Source organism: Hyperolius riggenbachi, chromosome 5 (genome assembly GCF_040937935.1).
Source record: "Hyperolius riggenbachi isolate aHypRig1 chromosome 5, aHypRig1.pri, whole genome shotgun sequence".
NCBI classification, from domain to species: domain Eukaryota; kingdom Metazoa; phylum Chordata; class Amphibia; order Anura; family Hyperoliidae; genus Hyperolius; species Hyperolius riggenbachi.
Window position 1 is genome coordinate 340,192,774 of NC_090650.1, and position 27,565 is coordinate 340,220,338.

General features: G+C 47.2%; 1 protein-coding gene across 1 annotated transcript in view; it reads left to right on the forward strand.

The window, feature by feature from the left end:
- Nucleotides 1-27,565, forward strand: part of LOC137517731 (aquaporin-4-like) — a 114,337-nt gene that overhangs the window by 8,076 nt on the left and 78,696 nt on the right. Inside the window, exon 3 of the mRNA XM_068234766.1 lies at nucleotides 27,255-27,285. The gene's annotated coding sequence lies outside the window, so the exon portion shown is untranslated. The remainder of the gene's footprint in view (nucleotides 1-27,254; nucleotides 27,286-27,565) is intronic.

The following is a 27,565-nucleotide window of genomic DNA, read 5'->3' on the forward strand; positions in this document are numbered from 1 at the left end:
TACAATAAATAAAAAAAAAAAAAACAACATAAATAGTTACCCAAGAGTCTGAACTTCTTAAATATGCATGTCAAGAGAATATGTTATTATATTATTTAAAATTATAAGCTTATAAATAGTGATGGACGCAAATTGAAAAAATGCACCTTTATTTCTAAATGAAATATAGGCACCATAAATTGTGATAGGGACATTGTTTAAATGGTGTAATAACCGGGACAGATGGGCAAATAAAATACATGAGTTTTAATTACGGTAATGTATATTAATTTCAAACTAGAATGGCCAAAAACTGAGAAATAATGAATTTTTTTCATTTCTTTCTTAATCTTCCTGTTAAAATAGATTTAGAAAAAAATAATTCTTAGCAAAATGTACTACCCAAAGAAAGCCTAATTAGTGGCGGAAAAAACAAGATATAGATCAGTTAATTGTGATAAGTAGCAATAAAGTTATAGGCGAATGAATGGGAGGTGAACGTTGCTCGGATGCATGAGATTTTTGGACTGCGATGCTGAACCGGTTAAGTAGCTAGAGGTGCCACTGACTAAAGAGAGATCTTGTCAGTGGAATACAGAGAGCAGAATGAGTAACCTCTCATTAACACTCTCATTAGGACTCTGCATAGGGAAGGAGGGAGGAAGGCGTTGGGGGAGGGGAGTGACCCACTTTTCCATCATCTGGTGCCTGTAGGCACGTGCCTACAGTGCCTTATGGTAAATCTGACCCTGGTTCCTCTAGCTACCTAATACTTGGGGGAACCTTTAGCTGCCTTACACTGTGGTTCCTTTACCTACCTAATACTTAAGTTCTTCTTGCTACCTAATAACTAGGGGCACCTCTAGCTACTTAGTATTGAGGGCACCTCTGGCTACCTAATGCTAAGGGGCATCATGTCGGGCAAGGGAAGTAAGGGAGAAGTGATAGCTGAGGCAGCCAGCACACTTGTGGTGCGGTGCAGTTTGGCGGAGGTTTGTAGGTTCATGGAGGGCAAAGTCTAGGGTGCCAGAACATTTGTGCCTATAGGCTCCTGTGATGTAAATCCGGGCCTGGGCGGTATGTCAGCGAAATAAAGAGAGCCTGTAGTGAGGTTATAAAATAAAATAAAACTCTAGGCTACCTGATCTGGGGGGCTGGGCAGATCAGGTAGCCGACATCCCCGTTGCTCTCCGCCTGGCCTGCATGGAGTTACTTTCGCTTTCGTGACCTTTGGGGTCACGACGCTGGAAGGAGAGGGAGAGATTCTCTCCCTGCATGCAGAGAGGCAGGGGGTGTGGCCAGGGAGAGACAGAGCTGCCCAATAGCAGCTGTGGAAAGCCTGCAAGAACGCCCCCAGTGGGCGTTTTGAGCAGGCAATACCTCTCTCCTCCCTTACCCTCCGGAATAGCGACAATCATTGCCGCTAATTTTTTTTTTTTTTTAGGGGGGGGCAGAGAACGGTGTGGGAGAACACAGAGGCATGTCATGAGGCAGGAAACATGCCTCTGTGTCCCATCTGCCCCCCTGCTGCACCACCTCGTTTTCTTTTTATCCATTTCTGGCCCTTGTGACGGGGGAGTGTACCACGGTACATGTAACACAGTAGGGGCGTCGCTAGCCCTATTTTGGGGGGGCACGTGCCCCCAATCTGTCCTGGGGTGCCACGGATCTCCGCCCGGCCGCCCCCTCTAGCAGCGGCTCCCTCCAGCCGCCGCCGCCGCGTCACTCAGACCTCAGGATCAGGCGGCGAGCCGGCGACCAATCGTGCGGGCGCTAGGACCCAGCGCCCACACTGACATCACTTCCGCATATCGAGTGGGTGCGTCCAGCTCCCGCTCTTACTGGTCGGGTCGCCGCTGATCCTGAGGTCTGCTACGAGGTAAGGGGGGTGGGGGGAGCGGCGGCGGCGGGGGGGCCTCCCTGGCACTCACTCACTCCCTAAAGGGGCTCCCTGGCACTCACTCACTCCCTAAAGGGGCTCCCTGGCACTCACTCCCTAAAAGGGCTCCCTGGCACTCACTCACTCCCTAAAGGGGCTCCCTGGCACTCACTCACTCCCTAAAGGGGCTCCCTGGCACTCACTCACTCCCTAAAGGGGCTCCCCTTGGCACTCACTCACTCCCTAAAGGGGCTCCCTGGCACTCACTCCCTAAAGGGGCTCCCTGGCACTCACTCTCTAAAGGGGCTCCCTGGCTCTCACTCACTCCCTAAAGGGGCTCCCTGGCACTCACTCACTCCCTAAAGGGGCTCCCTGGCACTCACTCCCTAAAGGGGCTCCCCCTGGCACTCACTCACTCCCTAAAGGGGCTCCCTGGCACTCACTCCCTAAAGGGGCTCCCTGGCACTCACTCTCTAAAGGGGCTCCCTGGCTCTCACTCACTCCCTAAAGTTGCTCCCTGGCTCTCACTCACTCCCTAAAGGGCCTCCCTGGCACTCACTCACTCCCTAAAGGGGCTCCCTGGCACTCACTCACTCCCTAAAGGGGCTCCCTGGCACTCACTCACTCCCTAAAGGGGCTCCCCCTGGCACTCACTCACTCCCTAAAGGGGCTCCCTGGCACTCACTCACTCCCTAAAGGGCCTCCCTGTCACTCACTCACTCACTCCCTGAAGGGGCTCCCTGGCACTCACTCACTGCCTGAAGGGGCTCCCTGGCACTCACTCACTGCCTGAAGGGGCTCCCTGGCACTCACTCACTGCCTGAAGGGGCTCCCTGGCACTTACTCACTGCCTGAAGGGGCTCCCTGGCACTCACTCACTGCCTGAAGGGGCTCCCTGGCACTCACTCACTGCCTGAAGGGGCTCCCTGGCACTCACTCACTGCCTGAAGGGGCTCCCTGGCACTCACTCACTGCCTAAAGGGGCTCCCTGGCACTCACTCACTGCCTAAAGGGGCTCCCTGGCACTCACTCACTGCTTAAAGGGGCTCCCTGGCACTCACTCACTGCCTGAAGGGGCTCCCTGGCACTCACTCACTGCCTGAAGGGGCTCCCTGGCACTCACTCACTGCCTGAAGGGGCTCCCTGGCACTCACTCACTGCCTGCAGAGGCTCCCTGGCACTCACTCACTGCCTGAAGGGGCTCCCTGGCACTCACTCACTGCCTGAAGGGGCTCCCTGGCACTCACTCACTGCCTGAAGGGGCTCCCTGGCACTCACTCACTGCCTAAAGGGGCTCCCTGGCACTCACTCACTGCCTAAAGGGGCTCCCTGGCACTCACTCACTGCCTAAAAGGGCTCCCTGGCACTCACTCACTGCTTAAAGGGGCTCCCTGGCACTCACTCACTACCTGAAGGGGCTCCCTGGCACTCACTCACTGCCTGAAGGGGCTCCCTGGCACTCACTCACTGCCTGAAGGGGCTCCCTGGCACTCACTCACTGCCTGAAGGGGCTCCCTGGCACTCACTCACTGCCTAAAGGGGCTCCCTGGCACTCACTCACTGCCTAAAGGGGCTCCCTGGCACTCACTCACTGCCTGATGGGGCTCCCTGGCACTCACTCACTGCTTAAAGGGGCTCCCTGGCACTCACTCACTGCCTGCAGGGGCTCCCTGGCACTCACTCACTGCCTAAAGGGGCTCCCTGGCACTCACTCACTGCCTAAAGGGGCTCCCTGGCACTTACTCACTGCCTAAAGGGGCTCCCTGGCACTCACTCACTGCCTAAAGGGGCTCCCTGGCACTCACTCACTGCTTAAAGGGGCTCCCTGGCACTCACTCACTGCCTAAAGGGGCTCCCTGGCACTCACTCACTGCCTGAAGGGGGCTCCCTGGCACTCACTCACTGCCTGAAGGGGCTCCCTGGCACTCACTCACTGCCTGAAGGGGCTCCCTGGCACTCACTCACTGCCTGAAGGGGCTCCCTGGCACTCACTCACTGCCTGAAGGGGCTCCCTGGCACTCACTCACTGCCTGAAGGGGCTCCCTGGCACTCACTCACTACCTAAAGGGGCTCCCTGGCACTCACTCACTGCCTAAAGGGGCTCCCTGGCACTTACTCACTGCCTAAAGGGGCTCCCTGGCACTCACTCACTGCCTAAAGGGGCTCCCTGGCACTCACTCACTGCTTAAAGGGCCTCCCTGGCACTCACTCACTGCCTAAAGGGGCTCCCTGGCACTCACTCACTGCCTGAAGGGGGCTCCCTGGCACTCACTCACTGCCTGAAGGGGCTCCCTGGCACTCACTCACTGCCTGAAGGGGCTCCCTGGCACTCACTCACTGCCTGAAGGGGCTCCCTGGCACTCACTCACTGCCTGAAGGGGCTCCCTGGCACTCACTCACTACCTAAAGGGGCTCCCTGGCACTCACTCACTACCTAAAGGGGCTCCCTGGCACTCACTATCGGGGTCCCTGTCACTCACTACCTAACTGGAGGCGCCTGTCACTCACTAGCTAACCTGGGGGTCCCTGTCACTCACTACCTAACTTGGGGGGCTACCATATTAAGGGGGCATTCTGCCTATTTATGTGAAATGCTGTCTATTTATGTGCCTCGTGACTGCTGAATTTGTCTTGTTGGGAGCCTTATGATTTGTTGGGGGCCTCAAAATTGCTGAATTTGTCTTGTTGGAGGCCTCATGATTTGTTGGGGGCCTCATGATTGCTGAATTTGTCTTGTTGGGGGCCTCATGATTTGTTGGAGGCCTCATGATTGCTGAATTTGTCTTGTTGGGGGCCTCATGATTTGTTGGGGGCCTCATGATTGCTGAATTTGTCTTTTTGGGGGTCACATGATTGCTAAATGCGAGACTATGGGAAAAGCTGAATCCTTATCATATGAGACAATAGCATTAAATCTACTTTTTTAGCTTTTTAAAACAGAAAATAAAACTGTGAGGTTCTAAAAAAATGAATACATTTTTCAGGAGTAGGATGGATGAAATTGTTTATCTTCACAGTTTATTTTCAACTTGGATTTTCCATAATGTTAATGTATGAGTTAAAACGTTTGTACAGTATTTAGTTTAAATTGCGGTTGCCACTTTGCGATAGATAAGTGACTTTTGGATTGCAGTTTGGGCACTCGGCCTCCAAAAGGTTCGCCACCACTGTCATAATCTAATGTCCCACCATTGCTAGGTTCATGTAAATTTGTCTCCGCCGTTACCACATCTATATTCTGGTCCATGGCCCACCCATTTTTCGGTGCGGCACGATAAGCACGCCGCACAACGTGATCCTCATATTTTTGGCACGCTAGCTGCAGTGTGCTGAATTCTGCTGCCTACAGTATGTACAGTATACGCTGTTCTCTAGTGCCTACACTGTGTGCGGATTTACCTCCAGTGTGTACAGTGTAAGGTGTTACTCTGTGCCTTTACTGATTGTAAACCAGCTATATTGTATGCTGATCCCTGCTACTTTCAGTATGTATGTGCAGTATTAGCTGTAAAGCCTGGTACACACATACAATTTTGATTAGCCAATTTTAGCTCTGTTCATAAAATTCATTGTCTGTTGGCCCACTTACTGCACGGGGGTGGTAAAATTGGGGGTCAGTGATTGACCAATCAAAATTGTATGTGCGTATACATCTTTGATCTATGCCTATACTGATTGTAAATTATCCAAATAAAGGACAGGGGGCTCCATCCAATATTTCGATGGGCAGGCCCGTTATCTGTAGCTTACACCGCTGCTAAGTTCATGTACATTTGGCCCCACCCACGGCCACGCCCACTCACCGCATATACCTCCCCGCCTGGTGCCCACAGGTGCCCCCGATCTCCAAGGACCCTAGAAACGCCCCTGTAACACAGTATGTGTAAAAGGGCCCTTAGGTGGGGGCAGGGTGAGTTTTAGGCACTAGGAGTGGAGGGGTCAAGTGAGAATGGGTGGCGAGTAAGTGCACCACCCGGTGCCAAACTCATGCGGAGGTGCTGCAATACGTACACATTAGTGTTTTGCAAAGGCTCAAAAGATTCAAAAAATGTAGCTATACATAAAGAGACATATAAAATACTCTTTAAATGCTTCTTAGTAATTGAACATTGCCAGATAATGCACAGAATTTTGGGCAGGATGCTCATTATCTATCTATCTATCTATCTATCTATCTATCTATCTATCTATCTATCTATCTGTCTGTCTGTCTGTCTGTCTGTCTGTCTGTCTGTCTGTCTGTCTGTCTGTGTATGTTTGTGCCACCATCACTCGAAAACGCCTTGACCGATTTATATGAAACTTGGTATACAGATCCCTTACTATCTGGGATAATATTTTCTGGGGGTCTTATGTCCCCCCTGCACACTTGGATGGAACAACAACAGCCAATCAGATTTGACCCATTCATGTCAATAGAAAAAATTTAAAAGGCTGCCATTCTCACAGTAATAAAGCCAGAGTCCTCACACTAGGCACAGTTGGACACTTGCTGACCAAGGTAAAAACATTCAGGGAAAGTGGCCGGAGCATAACACAGCCAATCAAATTTCAGCAATTAACTTACAATAGGCAAATGTAAACTGCAGCCATTCGTACACTGTTAATGGAAGGGTTCTTGTAACGATTGGGGAATTATTTCCGTGGTCAGCACACAGGACGCGCGCTGGCACGATGGAAATCCTCCACAAGCGTGTAATATGAGAGGACCCAGCTATGGTGCTATGCACCTGTAGAGGGAGATTCCCACCGGCAGATGGAGCTGTGGAGTGCAGACGAACACAGCCTCTGCACAACCACAGATGCCAGAAGGGAATTGTACGAGTTGAAGCAATGCAGGGCAAGATCGCCCTTAAAGAGAGAGAACACAGAGACAGAATGTATGTGTGTCCACCAATATAGTCGCCACCCAGCGACGGTGAACACACAACAACGGAAACGAAGTGGGAACGCAATCGCAAGAGTTGCGATTGCCAATAGTGACACAAGACCGAACTAGTCAGAGCACAAGTATAAAGAAAGAGCACAGAGACAGAATGAATGTGTGTCCACCAATCTAGTCGGTCGCCACCCAGCAATGGTGATTACACATCCGCAGAAACAAAGTACGAACGCAATCGCAAGACTGGCGATTGCCAACAGACACAAGACCGAGCAGGACAGAACACGAGAGTAGCAAAAGGCACAGAAAGCAAGAACAATCAGAACATCAAGGAAAATAACAAACGCTAGCTAAACGCGAACACCGCACTCATTCGCAAAAGCAAACGCATTTACGACACGATCACCACGCGTTAGGCGCCCAGTGATAAGCGTGCCACCCTAACTAACCAATGAAACACAAACATGAAATAGAGAACGTGAACGCTTGCTAAAGGGTTACCTCACAGAGCCTACAACAAACATTCGTACCAGACAAGACAGACAGATGGGACTACCAGTAGCAACCGCTGCTCTGGCTAGCACCCCTAAGGCAGAATACAGAAGAAAGCACTGCCACTACCACTGGGGCGAATGCAATCCAGACAGATGGAGCAGCCAGTAGCAACCGCAGCTCTGGCCTACACTCCCAGACAGACAGAACGATTTCCTGTCGACCGCCGCTGGCGACAAGACAATCGAGACAGAGAGACAGAACAAGGCAATACAGATAATACAACCTGACTGCACTAGAAGGGATGCCTAGTGCAGTCCCCAGGAATTACTCTAAGATAATCTTAGCAAACGACAGCAAGGCTGACACTCCAGGAAAGTTTGCAGGAACAAATCATCATGACCAGCAAGGGATTCTGGGTGACCATGGTATTTATACTGCAAGTCTTCAAAGGAGGCAGCTAGGCAATTTGCATGACAAGTGTATGCAAATTCCTCAGCAGAGCAACTCTAAAACTTGCAAAGCGAAGACAGGTCTCTTTTCCAGAGACCTGCAGCATTCAGACCTAAAGAATGGACAAACAGCTGTCTGCCCGTGCAGACAGCTGAGCAGATCGTTACAGTTCTCAAAATTGCCACAGTTGGTCACCAGGTGACTGGTATTAATATTCACCAAAGTGGGTGGAGCCTTATACAGGCAATCAAGATTCACCTTTTGATTTTCAAGGGAACTATTTACATAGCTGCCATTTTTACACTGTTAATGGCAGAGCCTTCAAACCTGGTACAGTCGGTCAATGAGTGCCTGCGATTCAGAAGGGGTGGAGCCACAAACTGCCAATCAGATTAGTTTCATTTTAATGGGAAAATTTTCATTATCAATGCCAGGGACCCCGAAGCTCATAGACTTGGTCATTGAGTGACTGCGTGCCAAGGTTAGAAAAAGTGAGCAGAGCCAACAACAACCAAATACATACATCTTTAGTCCTGCTGAATGTTGCTGTACAGAATGTTCATTCACTGAGAGTTCTATGCACGGAGGGAGATACTGCTTACATAGCAGTTGGAAAAAGCCGCTATTTCCCACAATGCAATGAGGTTCACAGACAGCAAACTGTCAGGATCATGCTCATGACATCACACTGTGGGAGGGGTTTCACCACAATATCAGCCATACAGAGCCCTTGATGATCTAGTTGAGACAAGGTAAATATTTCCCGTCAAAAAGGGGGTATCGGCTACTGATTAGGATGAAGTTAAATCCTGGGTTAAAGTTCCTCTTTAATGCCAAACTTAGAATAGTTTATTTGTAATATTGCCGAATTTAGGGACACAGATCAGGCAAATAAAGAATTATACTTACTTTTCTACTAGTTGCCGTTTAATCCATACTTATTACCTCAGGGGCATTTCCTATGTGGACTGCAAGAGTCTCCACTGCAAGAGTAAACAACAGAGGTGACACCCCTGTCTAATACCCTCATGCAGGATAAAAAAAAGTCTGAGACCCACCCATCTACTCTTATTGTGGCGATTAGGTCTAAATGTAATAAAGCAAAACAGCTAATAAAATTATTTTCAAAGCCAAAATGCATCCATATTGCCAGCAGACCCATCTATTCTTACTCTGGGGATGAGGTCTGAATGTAATAAAGCAACATAGCTAATAAAAAAATATTTTCAAAGCCAAAATGAATCAACATTGCCAGCAGACCCATCTACTCTTTTTCTGGCGATGAGGTTTGAATGTAATAAAACAACAAAGCTAATAAAATTATTTTCAAAGCCTAACTGCAACAACATTACCAGAAAGTATGTAAAACTGAATCAGCTAAATTGGGCACAAAGCTCAAATGTTAAATTGGGCGCCACCATAGATCACAATGTAATTTGTGGCTATTGCAGTGCCAACCATAATTTGGGCACTGGAGATGCCTTGAGTTTGGCTATAGTATAGCCAAACTCCGGCTAGTGGCAGGCATAGTAATGTCGTCTGGAGCGGTGGAGATACAATAAGAGGCGCCCGAATTCAGTTTCAGTATAGCTGATATACGGCTAGCGGCAGACATAGTAGCAGCAGTGCCTGGACTGTTGGAGATAGCGTCAGGAGGCGCTGGAGTTTGATTATTGTATGGTTGAACTCCAGCTAGTGGCAGTTTCTTCGGCCAGGGGTAATAGATAGTGGTGGAGGAACTTTAGCTATTGGTGAAGGTAGCGTTGGCACTTCAGGTAGGCGATACTGGTCAAGACAGCAGCAGGGGTGTTTAAGTGGTGCACAGGAATATTGGTGATCACTGCTGTTGGGGTTAGAGAATCTGAAACCATTTTTTGGGTGTCATGTAGCTGAAAGCTGGATCAAATGCAGCGCGGTGCCTTGGCCCGTTAGCATTAAAGGGAACCTAAACTGAGAAGGATACGGATTTTTCCTTTTAAAATAATACCAGTTGCCTGAATCGCCTGCTGATCCTGTGTCTCTAATACTTTTAGCCACAGCCCCTGAACAAGCATTCAGATCAGGTGCTCTGACTGAAGTCAGACTGGATTAGCTGCATGCTTGTTTCAGGGTTTGATTCAGCCACTATTGCAGTCACAGAGATCAGCTGGACTGCCAAGCAACTGGTATTGTATAACAGGAAACATCTATATCACTCTCAGTTAAGGTTCCCTTTAAGTGTGAGTAGAGGGTAGGTTAGTGTTAAATGTAGTTACGGGGTAGGTTATTGTAAGGCGTAGGTAGGAGGGAGGTTAGTGTGAGGTGTAGGGAGGAAGGGTGGAGGTTAGTGTTAGGTGTAACTAGGGGGGATGTTAGTGGGAGCTATAAGATAAAAGAAGGCAACAGCAGAATATTAAAAATCAAAAAACACAGCACCAACATATTTCTAAAGAGAGCAACTGTGGTAAAAAAAAAAGACTTGTCCACAGTCCCAAATAGTATAAATACAAAAAGGTAAAACAGCTCATAGGGTACACCAGATGGTGGAGATCAATAGACATCCAGTGTAGGAATCAGCTTCTGTGATTACAGACCACCAACAAGTCAAATAAAGGCTTACCAGCCTCAAATAGCCCCATTGGCAAGGCTATATAACGCTCTGCAAGCAGACTCCAAGATCACGACACGTATGTCCATACACTATCACCCGCTGCGCATGAAGATTCAAACTTATTTGCCAAAGAGTAAAATAATTGCACATGAAAATCCAGTATGTGTTGGTGTTTGGTGGTACCTAATCTAGAAACAACAGAGGGGAAAGGGTCAGTGTAGCCAATTCTATATTCAGAGTATACCGTAATTAAGTCTCCCAACTGTATAGTCTGTGTTGGAGAATGTTTAGCTACCAAATAAAGTAATTTATTATTAATGAGTTCAAGCTCCAGCTCCAAAAACTCACAGGCAACATTTTAATCACACTCTTATCTGCTGACACTTTCCCTTCTCCTCCTTTCTTCACAATTTAATGCTCCTGCTGACATAACGTTCTCTGTTGATGGCACTTCAATAACCCCACCCCAGGCGCACTGCCTAGGTGTAATACTAGTCTAAACTTTCTCTTATTCAAGCCACACATTGACTAACCAATAACTATCCTCCTCTTGCCATCTCCACCAAAAAACATCTCCCTCATTTGCCCTTTTCTCACATAGGACACATCCAAACTTCTTGTGCATGCCCCAATAATTTCACAACTACTGCAACTCTATGCTCTGTGGACTGCCTGTTAACCATTTGGCCTCATTATAGTCTACCATGAATGAACTCAGCCGCTCGATGCATCCACCTCTCTTCCTGCATCTTCAGTCCTAATACAACTCTGTCAGTCCTTTCACTGAGTCCCAACACAAAGGATACAATTCAAAATCCTGACTCTTGCTTATAAAGCACTTTACAACCTAGCTCCTTCTCATCTAAATAAACATATTTCCAGATACCATCGTACACGCAATCTTTGCTCCACTAACAATATTCTCCATTCTTCCTCTTTTCACTCCAGCTCAAAAGACTCCTCTCGGTCCTCTCCCCTCCTCTGGAATTCCTTCCCTCAACACACCCTGCCACTCACCCACACTTACCCTTTTTAGGTGCAACCGAATATTACACTTCTTCAGGCAAGCATACCATCTCACATAGGACACTTTCCACCAAAAAAATAAAAATAAAAAAACGGTAATATTCCATTGACATGTTTGAATGGGCACCTCTAGGGCACCCAAACTTCAGCCGATAGAGGGCGGTCAAATTTGCCAGATCGTCTCCGAGACAGTGTGTTATGCAAACACTGCCCTCCAAATTGGTTTCTTGCAGAGCTACTGCCCCACTTTTCTTATTGAACTTACTTTTCATCACCCTGTGTTTCAACCCTCTGAGATTCTAATCTGGAAAAAAAGATATTAGGCTTATTAGCTTGCATTTACTACTTCAAATATCAACAAAATATCCTAGAAAACGAAAGCTCTATTTTATAACAGAGCTACAATAAAAATAACATCCCAGTACAATATGCAACTTTACATTTCAAGTACCGTATTTGTTGCCGTATAAGACGCACTTTTTCTCCCCCAAAAATGGGGAGAAAAAGTCCCTGCGTCTTATACGGCAAAGGCAGGGAATCCCCGACTTAATAACGCCCGCCGATACGAACCGCGACCCGCCGCCACGTCGGGGATTCCCTGCCTTTCTGTGCCTGCCTTCCTCCCCCCTGCCTGAGTCTCTTGGCCCCCCATAGAGTGTCAATAGCGGCGGCAACTTACCTTTGGCAGGCTCCCGCGCTGATCCTAGATGATTGCGCTGCCCCCCGCTAGCCTCCTCTGCCTCCCCCCTGCTTTTCTGGCCCCCCCGGGTGTAGCAATAAGTATCGGCAGCTTACCTCCGCAGTGCACCCGCGATGACTGCAGACGTCTGTCTTCCAGGCACTTCTCGCTCTAGTGACCGGCTGTGAACTGCACGTCATCAGTTCAAGCCGGTCACTAGAGCGAGAAGTTCCTGGAAGCCGGACGTCTGCAGTCATCGCGGGCGCACTGCGGAGGTAAGCTGCCGATACTTATTGCTACACCCGGGGGGGCCAGATAAGCAGGGGGGAGGCAGAGGAGGCTAGCGGGGGGCAGCGCAATCATCTAGGATCAGCGCGGGAGCCTGCCAAAGGTAAGTTGCCGCCGCTATTGACACCCTATGGGGGGCCAAGAGACTCAGGCAAGGGGGGCAAATGAGGACACATGGGGGCACCGGATGACATATGGGGGCACCGGAGCACACATGAGGGGGCACAGCAAGACACATGGGGGCACATGAGCACACACAGGACACATGGGGGGGCACAGGATAACATATAGGGACACATGGGGGGCACAGGAGGACACATGGGGGGCACAGAAGGACACATGGGGGGCACATGAGGACACATGGAGGGCACATGAGGACACATGGGGGGCACATGAGGACACATGGGGGGCACATGAGGACACAGGAGGACACATGGGGGGCACATGAGGACACACAGGAGAACACATGGAGGGCACAGGAGGACACATGGGGGGCACATGAGGACACACAGGAGGACACATGGGAGGCACAGAAGGACACATGGGGGCACATGAGGACACATGGGGGGCACATTAGGACACACAGGAGGACACATGGGGGCACATGAGGACACATGGGGGGCCCATTAGGACACACAGGAGGACACATGGGAGGCACAGAAGGACACATGGGGGCACAGGAGGACACATGGGGGCACAGGAGGACACACAGAAGGACACATGAGGATATGGGGGGCACAGGAGCACACATGAGGACACACAGGACGACATGTACAAGACGCTCCTGGAATATGGATGCACCAGGTTTAGTATATTTTTTTTCCCTGGTTTTTGCCCTCTAAACCTGGGTGCGTCTTATATTCCGGAGCGTCTTATACGGCGCGAAATACGGTAAATAACACGTCAAACAATTGGCCCTTGCTTGTTCCAGGAACAGTATGCAACAGTATTATACCAAACTTAAAATGACAGGATGAAGTCTGCAGGTCTTTTTTTCATTTCCACCAGAACATGTTTTCAATAAGAGCAAATAAAAGAAAAACCTTAAGGCTGCCAGTAATCCATCCTGGGGTTCCAAAGGCCTTTAAAATAAAAGCATATACTGAATAAACACTTATGCCTACACTTGATAAAGGCGCCTGTTTAAAATGGCGCAAAGTAGTGACAGTAGAATATTGGGAAATTTACATTCTACTACTTCAGACATATGGCCTCAATTCACAGAGCTTTATCAAACACTTTATCCAACGTTTGATAATTTTCCTCATGGGTAAAATCTAATTTTGAATTCACTAAGGTGTTATAGATTTATTGATCATTTCATTGATAAAACATTCGATAAATGTATAACACCTTAGTGTATTCATAATTAGATTTTACCCATGAGGAAAATTATCAAACGCTTGATAAAGTGTTTGATAAAGCTCTGTGAATTAAGGCCATAGTATTTACTGATATCTTACTGCGACCTACCTTCTCCCTGCTCTCACACCGAGCCCTCCCCTGGTGAGTACCTAACCTCAACCATCCCCCCTCCCGCAGTGGGCCACTTACCTTAATGTTGGACAACTAACTTTAACACCCCCCCCCCCCCCGACACACACACACCTACACCCCTAATCTTCAACCTTAAAGAGGACCTGAATTCAGAACTTCCTCTCTGCTCTAAAAGATCAGCAACAGCATAATAACATTTTAAGAAAAGCATTTCTTTGTTACAGCTGATACAAATCCTGCATCAAATTTGCAGTTTTTCTACTTCCTGCTTTCATGGAAGCTGACATATTGTTAACATCCTGTATTTACAAATTAGCTCTTTGCTGTTGCAGTCAGCTGACACAGCTGAGGGATCAAATTACAGTGTGTGTTGTGCTTAGTCACAGATAAGGGGGAATTAGAGAGGCTGAACTCTCTAAATACATACAGGGTGCACTTATCTGTGTTTTCCTTCTGTCCTGTGCAAGAGTTCAGGTCCACTTTAACCGCAGTTTAGATGTGACCTGTTTAAATGGGTGCCCGCTGTGCGAACTGCTGTTAGAATTAGCAGGTGCCCTTTTAAACAAGACGCATCTTGTGCCATTTTCAACTACTTCTACAAATACGCCTAACTACAATGACGAGAATGATTGTGTCTTGTTCAGTTTATACCAAGTTGGTATTTTAGATTGAAGTTTTGGAATAGCCAGAATTATTAAACATCAGCAGTATAATTTAAGAGCAAGCAATCCAGTTGCTTTGGTAAAGCTATTCTCATGCACTTTAAATCCTATAAGAGAAAAGCGCTTTACAAATGTTATTGTATTGTATTGTATAGTTGGACAATCTGTAACTCTAGGTGTCAAGTCCTACTCCATAGAGCCATATTAATCCATGCCATGCACTGATGAGAATCAACCAATCCGAAACAGTCTGTATGCATGTTTGATTAGTTTGGCTTGATAATTTTAATAAGCTGACACATCATTGTATTCCAGCAGTTCTGGGGGTTTAGCCTACAGTACGGTGACCATACGTCCCGCTTTACCCGGGATAGCTCCCGCCTTCAGGGGGCGCTGTCCCGGGCTGCATGAGGTCCCGGGAAACGTCCTGCTTTTAGCAGCGGGACGTCCCGGCCTCGGGACTCTGGCCACCATATCTGTATGAACTGACTGCGGCGTCTATAGACGCCGTGCCAGTTCATTGCCTGCAGCCCTGCTCCAGCCTGCATAGTCTCCAGGAGGCAGAGCAGGGCTACGGGAAGATGGCTGCCGAAGCCCTGTACTGGAGACAATTTGTGTCTCCAGTACAGGGCTTCGGGTGCCATCTTGTCGTAGCCCTGCTCTGCCTGTCAGCGTGGGAGACTGCAGGAGGAGCAAGATGGTCCCGGGAGCAGCGCGCCAGAGGCTGGCCAGGAGCGAGAGGAGACTTCTGTCAGGTGAGTAAATGCTTTTTTTTCCAGGTGAAATGCTGCCCAAATTGGGTTTATTTTGTGCTGACATGTTTCTCACAGTGCGTTTATTTTGTGCTGACATGTTTCTCACATTGCGTTTATTTTGTGCTGACATGTTTCTCACATTGCGTTTATTTTGTGCTGACATGTTTCTCACATTGCGTTTATTTTGTGCTGAAATGTTGCTCACATTGCGTTTATTTTGTGCTGACATGTTGCTCACATTATGTTTATTTTGTGCTGACATGTTGCCCACAATGCGTTTACTTTGTGCTGAAATGTTGCCCACATTGTGTTTACTTTGTGCTGACATGTTGCACACATTGCGTTTACTTTGTGCTGAAATGTTGCCAACATTGCGTTTATTTTCTGCTGAAATGTTGCTCACATTGCGTTTATTTTGTGCTGACATGTTGCTCACATTGCGTTTATTTTGTGCTGACATGTTGCTCACATTGTGTTTATTTTGTGCTGACATGTTGCACACATTGGGCATGATTCACAAACCCGTGCTAACTGTTTAGCACGGGTGTGCTAAACAGTTAGCATGTGAAGTGCTGTTCGCGGACTTTTGCGCACGCAAAGCTCTGCGATTTCCGCGATTGCGGAACTTTGCGCGCGCAAAAGTCCGCGAACGGCACTTCACGTGCTAACTGTTTAGCACACCCGTGCTAAACAGTTAGCACGGCTTTGTAAATCAAGCCCATTGTGTCACGATCTGTTCCTGCTGGTGACATTTGTGAACTGTGGACTTCCTCTGTTCACCAGCAGATGTCCCCTCTCTCAGCAAGAACATTTTTGCAATCCTCCTGAAGTTCCCTCTGCCCACCAGCAGAGGTCTCTGTACTCAAGAACTGTGTTTCTGCAGCATTTGAAGATGTCACATGACCATCCTACAGCATATATAAGTCCAGCTCTGACAGAACACCTTTGCTAGTTCATTGATGTGGATAGCCCTAGAGCCTGTGTTCTGGTCACTACTTTGTTACTTGGTCCTTGATTTGTGTTATTTGATTTTTGATACCTGTACCTGTTTGTATGTTCTCCTGATTACTGTCTGCTTGACTTCCCTGTGTATGATATCAGCTTTGTCTGACTATTCTTCTGCTTACTGATTGTATTGCTTGACGTCCTGGTATCTGATCTTGGCTTGTATGACGTTCCAATTGCCTGCTGCATTTGTCCCGCGCTTGAATGTATATTATACTGTGTATATATATTAGTTAGCTTAGTTAGACAGGGTCCGGGGTTCACTGTGTGCACACTGTATATACTGTATATTTGGTTTGTGTATGTCTGATTGTAAGACATTTTGCCTGCAATCGTATTGCTATTTTGGTACAGTTGCTTGATTATGCGTGTATGTATGTTTATGCACCAACTGCATTTTCACCTGTATATATCCTGCACTTTGTAAATAAACCCTTACCTTATTTCACCTTCACCCTGGTTTTGGTCTTCAGTATTTCCACGTTAAGTGACATTCTGCATTCAGTGCACATCTGTGTGCACTGCACGTTACACATTGCGTTTATTTTGTGCTGAAATGTTGCTCACAATGTGTTTATTTTGTGTTGAAATGTTGCTCACATTGCATTTATTTTGTGCTGACATATTGCACACATTGGGCCTGATTTACAAAGCGGTGATAACTCAGTTATTACGCCTAAAAGACTTTAGGCGTGATAACCTTTGCACTAGCAAAGTTATCACCGCTTTGTGCTCTAACTCGCGCGAAGCTACCGCGCGTACGCGCGCGCAAAGTCCCATAGGGCTTAATGGGCGCTTCGCGCGAAGTGCGGTGCGCTGCGCAAAACTTTGCGCGCAGGAGTTCGCGCGAATTCCTTCAGATCACGCCTAGACTAAGTTTAGGCGTGATAAAGGGCTTTTCACAGGCGTGCAAAGTGTTTGCACCGCTTTGTGAATCAGGCCCATTGCATTTATTTTGTGCTGACATGTTGCACACATTGCGTTTATTTTGTGCTGACATGTTGCCCATTGCGTTTATTTTCTGCTGATATGTTGCCCATTGCGTTTATTTTGTGCTGACATGTTGCGCACATTGCGTTTATCTTCCGGTGTCTGCGGTATCTGTTGCTGCATTTATTATCTAATGGTCATAGTTGGCTATGTTTGCTGCTTTGGGGTTACGGTATACTATTAAACAGCATCACACAGTTTTTGCACACCTATGATGCGAATCCTCCATGGCATAAACACTCCTTTCTTATGCCTCACTGCTACATCATTATGCTAGCTCCGCCCATACAATGTCATGGCCATGCCCATTTGTCGGCACCGCAGCCACCCCATTTGTCGCGCCGATCCCCCATCCCACCCCGCCCGTCCCAGGTTGAACCAACAAAAATCTGGTCACTCTACCTACAGGGACAACAAAGAGTTTATTTGCATATTCAACAGTGATGCACTGTGGGACACCTTAAAGCTCACTCCAACCTGAATAATCGCAAATACCTTCTGTTTTAGGAAGGCAAACTTCTGTTTTTCCTTGTATTTTAGTAAGGAGGCTTTTTGATCTCTTTTAACCCTTTACTCCCTCCTAGGAGTTCTGGTTACCCATGAGCTTGCTGGGCAATCTATAACTTAGTCTGGTTGTTTCAAGACCTACTCCATAGAACCATATTAATCCATGCCATGCACCGATGAGGATCCAAAACAGTTTTTATGCATGTTGGACTAGTTTGGTTCTGTAATAAGAACAAGCTGACACATCATTGCATTCCAATGGTTCTGGAGGTGTGCTTAGCTAGCAGGGACAACAAAGTGGTCATTTGCATATTCAGAAGTGATGCGCAGTGGGACACCTCAAATGCTCACTCCAACCTGAATAATCACTAATACCTTCTGTTTTAAAGGATACCTTAACGATAAATATTTTTCAAAAAGGACACCTAATGTGTATGGGGGGGAAGTTATGCAGATGCTTATCGCACCTCCCATGCCCGGCATGTCCCTCTGTTCTCCGGTAATTATCCAAGTTTTGTAGTTCCCGGTTGACATGGTCAGTGCCCTCTGACCCGGACATACTACGCTGCACATGCACAGTATGTCCACTCCCCGGTGACCCCATATGACATAGGCGCAGTTGCAAGGCGGCCAAGCGGACCTACTGCGCATGCATTAGATGTCCTTTTTGATCGCTATTGCTAAGGTATCCTTTAAGAAGGCAAACTTCATTTTTGCATAGCATTTTAGTAAGGAAGCTTTTTGATCTCTTTCAGCCCCTTACACACTCCTAGGAGTTGTGGTTCACCATGAGCAATCTGTAACTCTCAATTCATACATAAGGGTGATGAGGGGAAAAAGTAGTACAGGCACGCCACCTAGTGGCTTCATTGCAATATCACTGTATATCAAAATGGATCCAGAGACAACTGTAGAATGTGACTATCAAATTCTAGCAATATTTTATACAGAGTTGTTCATATATAGTTATCCCCCTTGAGAGAGGTGGAACAGAACTCAACCCTATTTTTATATTGCCTGGTCTATCAAGGAAAAGGTCAGGTCCTTCATCTTGTGTCTGCATTCCATCCTGAGCAACCATACTGCATGCCATAGCCTATATTTTTAGCTTTGGTGGCTTTAGAGTTTGTCCACTCTAAAATCAGGGTATATGGATATTTTGGAAGCAGGAAAAAAAGGTGCCGCCATGGACTCTAATGCAATTATTGTTAATACAGTGCCCGAATCACAAAAAAGGGCGCCCGATAAATATTGTTGACAACATTCGAACATTAAAGTTTTTGAAATATGTTATTGTTTTAGAAGCTTGCAACGTTATAGTTTTTGTCATATTATTTCATTTGAATGTACAGATTGTACGTTAAATATATTATCGTTTCTATGTGTGTAAGGGTGTTTGTGCAGGAGTGGTGGTTAGGGTTAGGCTTAGACACCACCAGGGGGGTTAGGGTTAGGCATCACCGGGAGGGGGGCGTGTTTTAGGTTAGGCACCACCAGGGGAGTGGTTAGGTTTAGGCACCACAAGGGGAAGGTTCTGTGTGAGAGTAGGGTTAGGTTAAGCTGTATTGTTGAATTACGTAACAATTTTTAACATTAATATCTCTTCAGTTTATCAATAAAAGGCATTTTAATACAATACAAAAACATTTGTAAAGCACCTTTCTCCCATAGGACTCAAAGCTCATTACGCCACCAACAAGCATGAAAAGTTACTTTACACAGAAGATTAAAAATCATCTCCTAGGAGAAAACTTTGAATGTGTAAAGCCCCTGTCTTCATCAGGTGATCAGGTGGTGATGTTAAAGCAAACCTGAATTGAAAATAAAAGTCAAAATAAACACACAATTCATACTTACCTCACGTGTAGTCTACTCCTCAATCTCTTTCTCCTCTCCCATGTCCTGTTTGTCCACTGTGATCGATGGAATCGCAAAGACCCGTAAGGATCCCTCCTGCCGGTTGCAGTGCAGCAGCAGCCGAGCAGTTTTGATGTCTCTACCCACTGGCGTAACAATAGGGCCCGCAGCCCCTGCTCCCGCGGGAGGGCCCGGGGCCCCACTAGGACCCACAGCCTTTGCTCCCGCGGAAGGGCCCGGGGCCCCCCTAGGGCCAGCATGGAGCCATTTTGTGGGGGCTGGAGGGTTGGCAGCATGAGGGGAAAGCCGTGGCCACAGTCGGCGGGGAGAGGGGAAGTTCCCCCCCTCTCCTTCATCTCGGGGCTCTCCCCTCTGCGCTCCCCTCCAGCTTAAATGTGTGTCCGTGGGCAGCGGCGAGCAGCGGCAGCAGCAAACAGATATATACCTTCCGTGCGCTCCAGCCTGCGTTCCTCTCGCTAGCCTCTGACGCGACTTCCGGTATAACAAGAAGTTGCGTCAGAGGCAAGCAAGAGGAACGCACTGGCTGGAGCGCACGGAAGGTATGTATCTGTTTGCTGCCCGTCGCTGCTCGCTGCTGTTCGCGCTGCCCACGGACACTTCTTTAAGCTGGAGGGGAGTGCAGAGGGGAGAGCCCCGAGGTGATGGAGAGGGGGGATACTTCCCCTCTCCCCGTCGACTGTGGCCACGGCTTTCCCCTCATGCTGCCAACCCCCCAGCCTCCACAAAACGGCCCCGAGCAGGCCCCAGGGAGGGCGGGGGCCCGCTCTGAAAATCTGCAGGGGGGCCCGGTGGGGCCTAGTTACGCCCCTGTCTCTACCTGCATTTGGTTGCTTGGTTTTGTTTGCATTTGCAATGAGAGTCATTGCTATTTACATTCACTCTGCAGTTCAGAGTAGCCCAGCATGTTGTCATGAATCCGCCTAAAGGTGCGTACACACGTCAGATAAAAGTCTTTGGAAAATAAAAGATCACAGACCAATTTTACCCCCTTCCATGTAGTATGAGAGCCATACTCTACACAGTCTATTCTATAGAGCTGAACTCCCCATCAGATAAAAATCTTTGCAAGATGCTGCACACAAAGATGCTGTACACATGCAACAGATCACTATATGCAAAAGATCTGTTCCTGCAAAAGATCCGTTCCTGCAAAATGCATTCATAGTCTATGATATCTGCAGATCCCATACACACCTTGTTTAATGGACATTAATCTGCAGATCAGCCAATTATCTGCCGATCTGAAGATCCAACCTGGTGGATCTGATCTACAGATAATTGTCCGTTAAACAAGGTGTGTATGAGGTCTGCAGATATCATAGACTATGAATGCGTTTTGCAGGAATGGATCTTTTGCAGGAACAGATCTTTTGCAGATACTGATCTGTTGCATGTGTACAGCGGTCTTTGTGTGCAGCATCTTGCAAAGATTTTTATCTGATGGGGAGTTCAGCTCCATAGAATAGACTGTGTAGAGTATGGCTCTCATACTACATGAAAGGGGGTAAAATTGGTCTGTGATCTTTCATTTTCTAAAGACTTTTATCTGATGTGTGTACGCACCTTAAGGCTTGCTGCAGTTGAACTGCAGCCAGACAGCTGTGGATTTCTTACATGCATGTAGTCGCATAATCTGGCATGCATTTGTAATGAGAATCCTTTCCATTCACAGGCAGCTTGCAGCCTTCAATCAGTGTAGCACAGGATTGTATGATTAGCATTCAGCTGTGTGGGAATTTGCATGTCTGTTCCCATTGGCTGATATCCATAGAAAAACCTGCCTCTCATTCCAGACCTCGCCCAACATAGCATACAGCTTGCCTGAGTTGTTGCTGGGTCCTTGGTGTGAAAGTTGTATTATTGTATTGCATTATCTTGCCTTGCCTGCCTTGACGCTTACTACACACTTTCAAGTCTAGCTGTGCAAATCTGGCTAAAATGGCTTACCATGAGACATGCTCACGCAGAAATGCATCTGCTTTCGCATGCCAAACTTTGCAGGGTCAAAAACCAATACCGCGAAGCGGTTGCCCTGCGGGAATTAGTTCATGCTATACAGCACTATACAGACGTTGAGGTAAGTGCCTGTTTTTAAATTTTTGGGAGATGGGTGCGGATGCCCCCCCCCCCCCCCCGGCGCCGGCCACGCTTGGGGGGGTCGTCTGCGCTACCCAGCCTCCTCCTCCGGGGTGTCGCTGTGGTCCCTAGGCAGTGAGAGAGCCTGGGGCCCCGCAGCCCCCCCGGTTGTATGGGGGCAATGGGAAGCCTCCCCGAGGCGCTCCTGGATAATGCTGTATAGCATGAACTAATTCCCGCAGGGCAACCGCTTCGCGGTATTAGTTTTTGACCCTGCAAAGTTTGGCATGCGAAAGCAGATGCATTTCTGCGTGAGCATGTCTCATGGTAAGCCATTTTAGCCAGATTTGCACAGCTAGACTTGAAAGGTTAAGCTTGGTGTAGAGCACGTATACATTTTCTTGTGATTGAGCGTATTCCTGCTTGCTCTGTTCCTGTGGACGTGACTGTAGCAGTGGTTGCTATTAGTTACATTCCTACCTGTTTGTATTGTCTGTGTCAGTGTGGATGTTTGCTTTTGCTGAGCAAACAATCCTCCTGTCTATATGTTCCTGGCTGCTAGCCCTGTTCCTGTGGACAGAACTATAGGCTGTGGTTGCTATTAGTTATGTTCTGTCGCTTTGTCTTATCCAAGTCAGTGTGGATGCTTGCTATCGCTTGGGCAGCGATTAGATTGGCAAGCATTCAGTCTGTCTGTCTATTGTCTGTTTTGTTACTCAGTCAGAGGTTCAGGGCTGCAGTCACCCTAAGCAACCAGTGTGTCTTGTTTGCTGGCAAGCATTCCATTTGTCTGTCTGTTGTCTGCCTGGTTACTCATTGTGCTGGGCATCAGAGGCTCTGGGCTGCGGTCGCCCTTAGCAACCATTGTGTCTTGTTTATTTGTGGCAGTTAGCGGAAGCTCAGAGCTGCAGTTTCTCCAAACAATCTTACTCACTTATCCATGAGGGCTTGTTTCCACTATTGCGGTGCAGAATCGCCTGGATTCCACCGCTGATGAAATCGCATGCAGGTGCGGTTTTTTACGCGTTATTTTACACGATTACGCATGCGATTTCGCATAGGTTAGGCTATATGCGTTTTTAACCATGTCACTGCCTGTGTTAATTTACATTGGTTCCTATGCGGAATCGCACGCGTAATCGCGTAAAAAACGCGTAAGAAAAACGCATGCGATTTTCCTATTAAATACATTGCATGCGATTCGCATGCATTCCACTCGCAGGCGAATTCTGCGGCTCTTTTGTGTGTTTTTTCACCACTGAAAAAAACGCACCTCAACAACGCTACAGTGGAAACAGGCCCATCCACTTGCAATACACGCATGCGTATTCGCGATAGTGGAAACGATCCCTAACTCCTGGGGTGATCTGTGTAACCTTTTCCACTAATATCACCCAGCTGCATAGTCTTGTTTGTTCTGGTGGTACTCTGGCTTTCTATGCCTCAGCTGCTTTACCTTGCACCTCCAAGGCCTGGGTGTAACCAAAGTGGGGCAGGTGTTATTTCCTCACCTCCCATTCAAGCGGGGACACGCCACATAGGGTGAAGAAGGTGGTGATAGATTGGGGCATAGCAGCTGAAAGAAAGCAGGATATCTGCCAGGCATAAACTGTACCATTACCAACTTGAGCCATAGGGAAACATGGACATTACCTTGCACATCAGTTGTCCTTTCAGCTATAACTCACAGCAACTGATATATAACTTACAGCAATTGATATATTTCAGTTCAGACAAGGGAGGGTTGTTAGAAGAATATGGTGAGCTTCTGAGAGGAACTGACAGCGAGGAAAGTATGTATGTAATATTAATTTGCAGGAACATCATGTGTTTATTTTAAATAATTTTACTCAGTTCAGAATCAGAATCAGAATCAAGTTTATTTCGCCAAGCATGACTGGGTCATGCCCGGAATTGGGTTTGGCACAAACAAGAGAACTCAGCGACACAAAAAAAAAAGCAACACAAAAGGCAACAACAAAGACATTAAAAACAACCATGACATCTAGCAACCAAAAACAGTAAATGGATGACGCATTACAGTAAAAAAGTGCAGAAAAATTGTACGCTAAGATAGGTGTGGCTTTAGCAGAGTAAGGCACTAATAGGGACACAGGTGGCAGGAAAAACAGAAAAACACAGCCAGTGGATGACCTATCACTAATATCGTTGGAACCATATGAGTTTAACGGCAGCAGGGAAGAAGGAGTTCATATGCCTAGCTGTCTTGGTGGAAATGGTCTGTAGCCTTCTTCCAGAAAGGAAGCACATTAAAGTAACGGTGGCAGAGTCTGCTGTGGATCTGCAGTTGTTGGTGTAGAGGGAAAACAGGATTGTCAACAGGACGCAGCCCTGTGGGGCACCTGTGTTAGTAGACCTTACTTGGGAGGAGATCTTGCCCAGCTTGACGACTTGTGATCTGTCGGTCAGGAAGTCCGTGATCTAGTGGCGTAGGGTCGAGTGGACGTCAAGTGCCTCCAGGTTGTTCTGGAGGATGCGAGGGCAGATTATATTAAATGCCGAGCTGAAGTCGAGTAGGAGGATTCTGGCGTATGAATCAGGTTTATCCAGGTGGTCACTGATGAGCTCTAGGCAGATGTTGATGGCGTCGTCAGTGGACCCGTTTGCTCTGTACGCGAACAGGAACGGGTCTAGTCGGGGGAGCATGGAGTTCTTGAGTTCGGACAGGACTGCTTTTTCTAAGGTCTTCATGATGACCGAGGTGAGGGCCACAGGCCTGTAGTTATTTAGTCAGATATACCCTGCTTTTTGGGGACAGGGATGATTGTAGACCTCTTGAAGCATTGAAACATACAGTCCCTCCTGTAGGGACTTTGCATAGATGGAGGAGAGGACGGGGGCTAACTGCTGCGAGCAGGATTTTAGGCATGCTGGTGACACAGCATCCGGGCCGGCGGCTTTTCTAGGGTTGAGTGAGGCCAGAAGGCACCTGACCTCGGTCTCGCTTGCCCTCGGCAGAGGTGGGCTCGATTCTGACTCAGCATCTGCGGGGGGGGGGGGGGGGGGGAGGGGTTTGGGGAACGCAGGGTATTGGGTCCCTGCTGGTTCTGGCTGGTTCTCGAACCTGCAGTAGAAGGCACTGAGCTCTTCGGCTAGCTTGATGCTGGGTGTGGCGTGCTGAGGGGGGGCTTATAATTGGTGACAGTCTTGAGCCCTTTCCAAACGGCTCGTGGATCGTTTGAGCTAAGATTGTGCCTCAGCTTCTCAGAGTATTCTTTCTTGGCTGCCCTGAGTTCCCTGTTGAGGTTGTTCCTCGCTGCTCTATACTCGTCCAGGTTGCCTGACTTGTGCGCTGTTTCTTTGCGTCTCCGCAGTTGCCGCAGTTTGTTGGAAAACCACGGCTTATTGTTCGGGTAGACCTTGAAGGTCTTGGTTGGAATGCAGGAGTCCTCACAATGCGATATATAAGGCGACGTTGTCGGCCCACTCATCCAGTTCAAGTTCCCTTTAATGTGCTTGGTGAACATATCAGCACACAGACTGGGTACACCCCCTGCCTTTCCCCTTTCCATCTGAGTGATACAGTTATGGACTCCTAGCTCTACTGGCTAAGATGCTGAGGAGATTTCAATACACTGCCTAATCAGTAAAGGAGGGTTATTTAATCTGCATGCAAATGCATTCTAAGTTATGTAAATGTATCATTTATTGGTTTTAACATAACCAATGGTAATTCACTATCCAAATTGCTTTTATCCTTTGTAGATATTGTTTTTTGGGACCCCACCTTTGGTAAAGCATCACTAAAGTGAATGACCCTTAAAGGGGACATTGTGGTTTGTTCACAAATGAGATCTAATTGGAAAGTGGGTTGCTCATTTGGTACACAACGACCAATGTTAAATTCACTTTTTCTTCTAAGTTTTCTTCTAGGAGATAATTTTTCATCTTTTGTTTAAAATAAGTTTTCAGCACTTTGCAATTTAAAAAGGACCAAAATTAGGTGAAAACATATTGTCAAAATAATTCTTAGCATTTTATTGCTTAGTGTTAAAGACGTACACTTGGTTTTTAATATATTTTATAACAAAGGTCAATGTTCACTGTCTGTATAAAGGTATACAAAGTGGCACATGTTCTTAAAGGATTCATCAAGCATTTTATCCTACCCTCCGATCTACTTACCAGGGGTTTCCACCAGCCCCTTGCAGCTGACATGTCATGTTCCATGCCTCAGCTCTGATCTCAGCCGCCAGCCCAGGGTCCCCGCCAGTGCAGAGGCTGACCTCGAGGTCGTCCTTTACTACGCCTGTCAATCAAGTCCTCATCATCCGAATTGTACTGCACAGGCACAGTAGTTCTGCGCCCGCTCAGTATAGCCCCGGACAACATGGACTTGATTGACAGCGGCGCTCGCACAGGCGCAATAGAGGACGGCCTGGTGATACACTGTGCGAGGACCCCGGGCCGGTGGCTGAGATCGGAGCTACGGCATGGGACATGTCAACTGTAAGGTGCCCCAGGTAAGTAGATCAAGGGTAAGTTAAATTGCTTGATGATTCCTTTAAATAGCAGCCTGTTTACCTGTCTGTATCTCAGCTGTTTACATTTCCCTCTCATCTATTGCTATTGGTATCATTTTGTGCAACATTTGAATACTAAATAAATATTTCTTAATAGTGTATGTATGTATGTATTATTATTATTTGCATGTATACAGTGCTAGAATCTTTCATGGTGCTGTACAACAGAGACAAGACCTTTACCATAGATACATTTTTTTAAATACTTTTGTTCCGAGTATGTTTTTGCTTACATTTTTTTCTTCCTGCTGCATCACTAACACTAGATGTGCCTGTCTCACTAGATATGCCTTCCTATATTTATATTCCAGCAATACGTGTTTCCATTATCAGAAAACATTCCACCTGGATACCGATTTGCTGTACTTGTCATGCCATCTAGTGTTACAACTACAAACTACAACTGGCAAGTTTCTTGAACTGAGACGAATATTGAGGCTGCCATATTTATTTCCTTTTAGGGCCCGTTTCCACCAGCCGGATGGGATTGCATTGCATCCAGCCACGGTTGTCTTCCGGAAGCCCAGATGCGGCTGTCTCTGAGTGCTTACGGGAATCTGATGCGTGCTGCCGGAATCTGCAGCATGTCATCCATAATTTTTCCGGGCCGCATCAGATCGCGAATGGAAATGCGCATGCAATGGAAACTATTCCATGCCTTGACATGCATTGGCTTCAATTTTGATGCGAAGCGATGTGATGCAAATTCACGGCTAGTGGAAGTGGGCCCTTAAACAATACCAGTTACCTAACATCCTGCGGATCTTTCATGCATCAGTACTGTCTGAATCACACACCTGAAACAAGCATGCAGCAAATCCAGCATCTGATCTGCTTGCTTGTTCCGGGTCTATCACTGAAAGGATCAGCAGGACAGCCAGGGAATGTGCATTGTTCAAATGTAAATACATATAGCAGCCTCCATATCCCCTTCGGGTCAGTTGTCCTTTAAAGTTGGTCTTGTTGCGTTTCTATGATCTCATGTTATGCCCTATAGTTCTATTACAAGAAATCACTTTTCCCAGCACATTACAGACAGCACTGAGCATTTCATTTCCCTTTCTCTCAACAGTCCTATTCAAAGGATGTAACTACATATCATGGTAAGTTAATCTGCCTATTAGGCTTCTGGGGACAGAAACTAAAGTACTCAGAGGAGACCCACACAAGTGCAGAGAGAACCTACAAACGCCCAGCCAGAGTTTGAAACTGGACTCTAGTGCTGCAAGGCAAATAACCACTGTGACTAACTCCTGTTTAGTGACTGATTCATAAACCTTATGGATTTCATTTTATCTAACTGCCTGAAGTCATACATAGCACACTGATCAGTGCCTGGACAATGCACATAATTAGTCACGCTGCCACCTCCCAGGATTCATT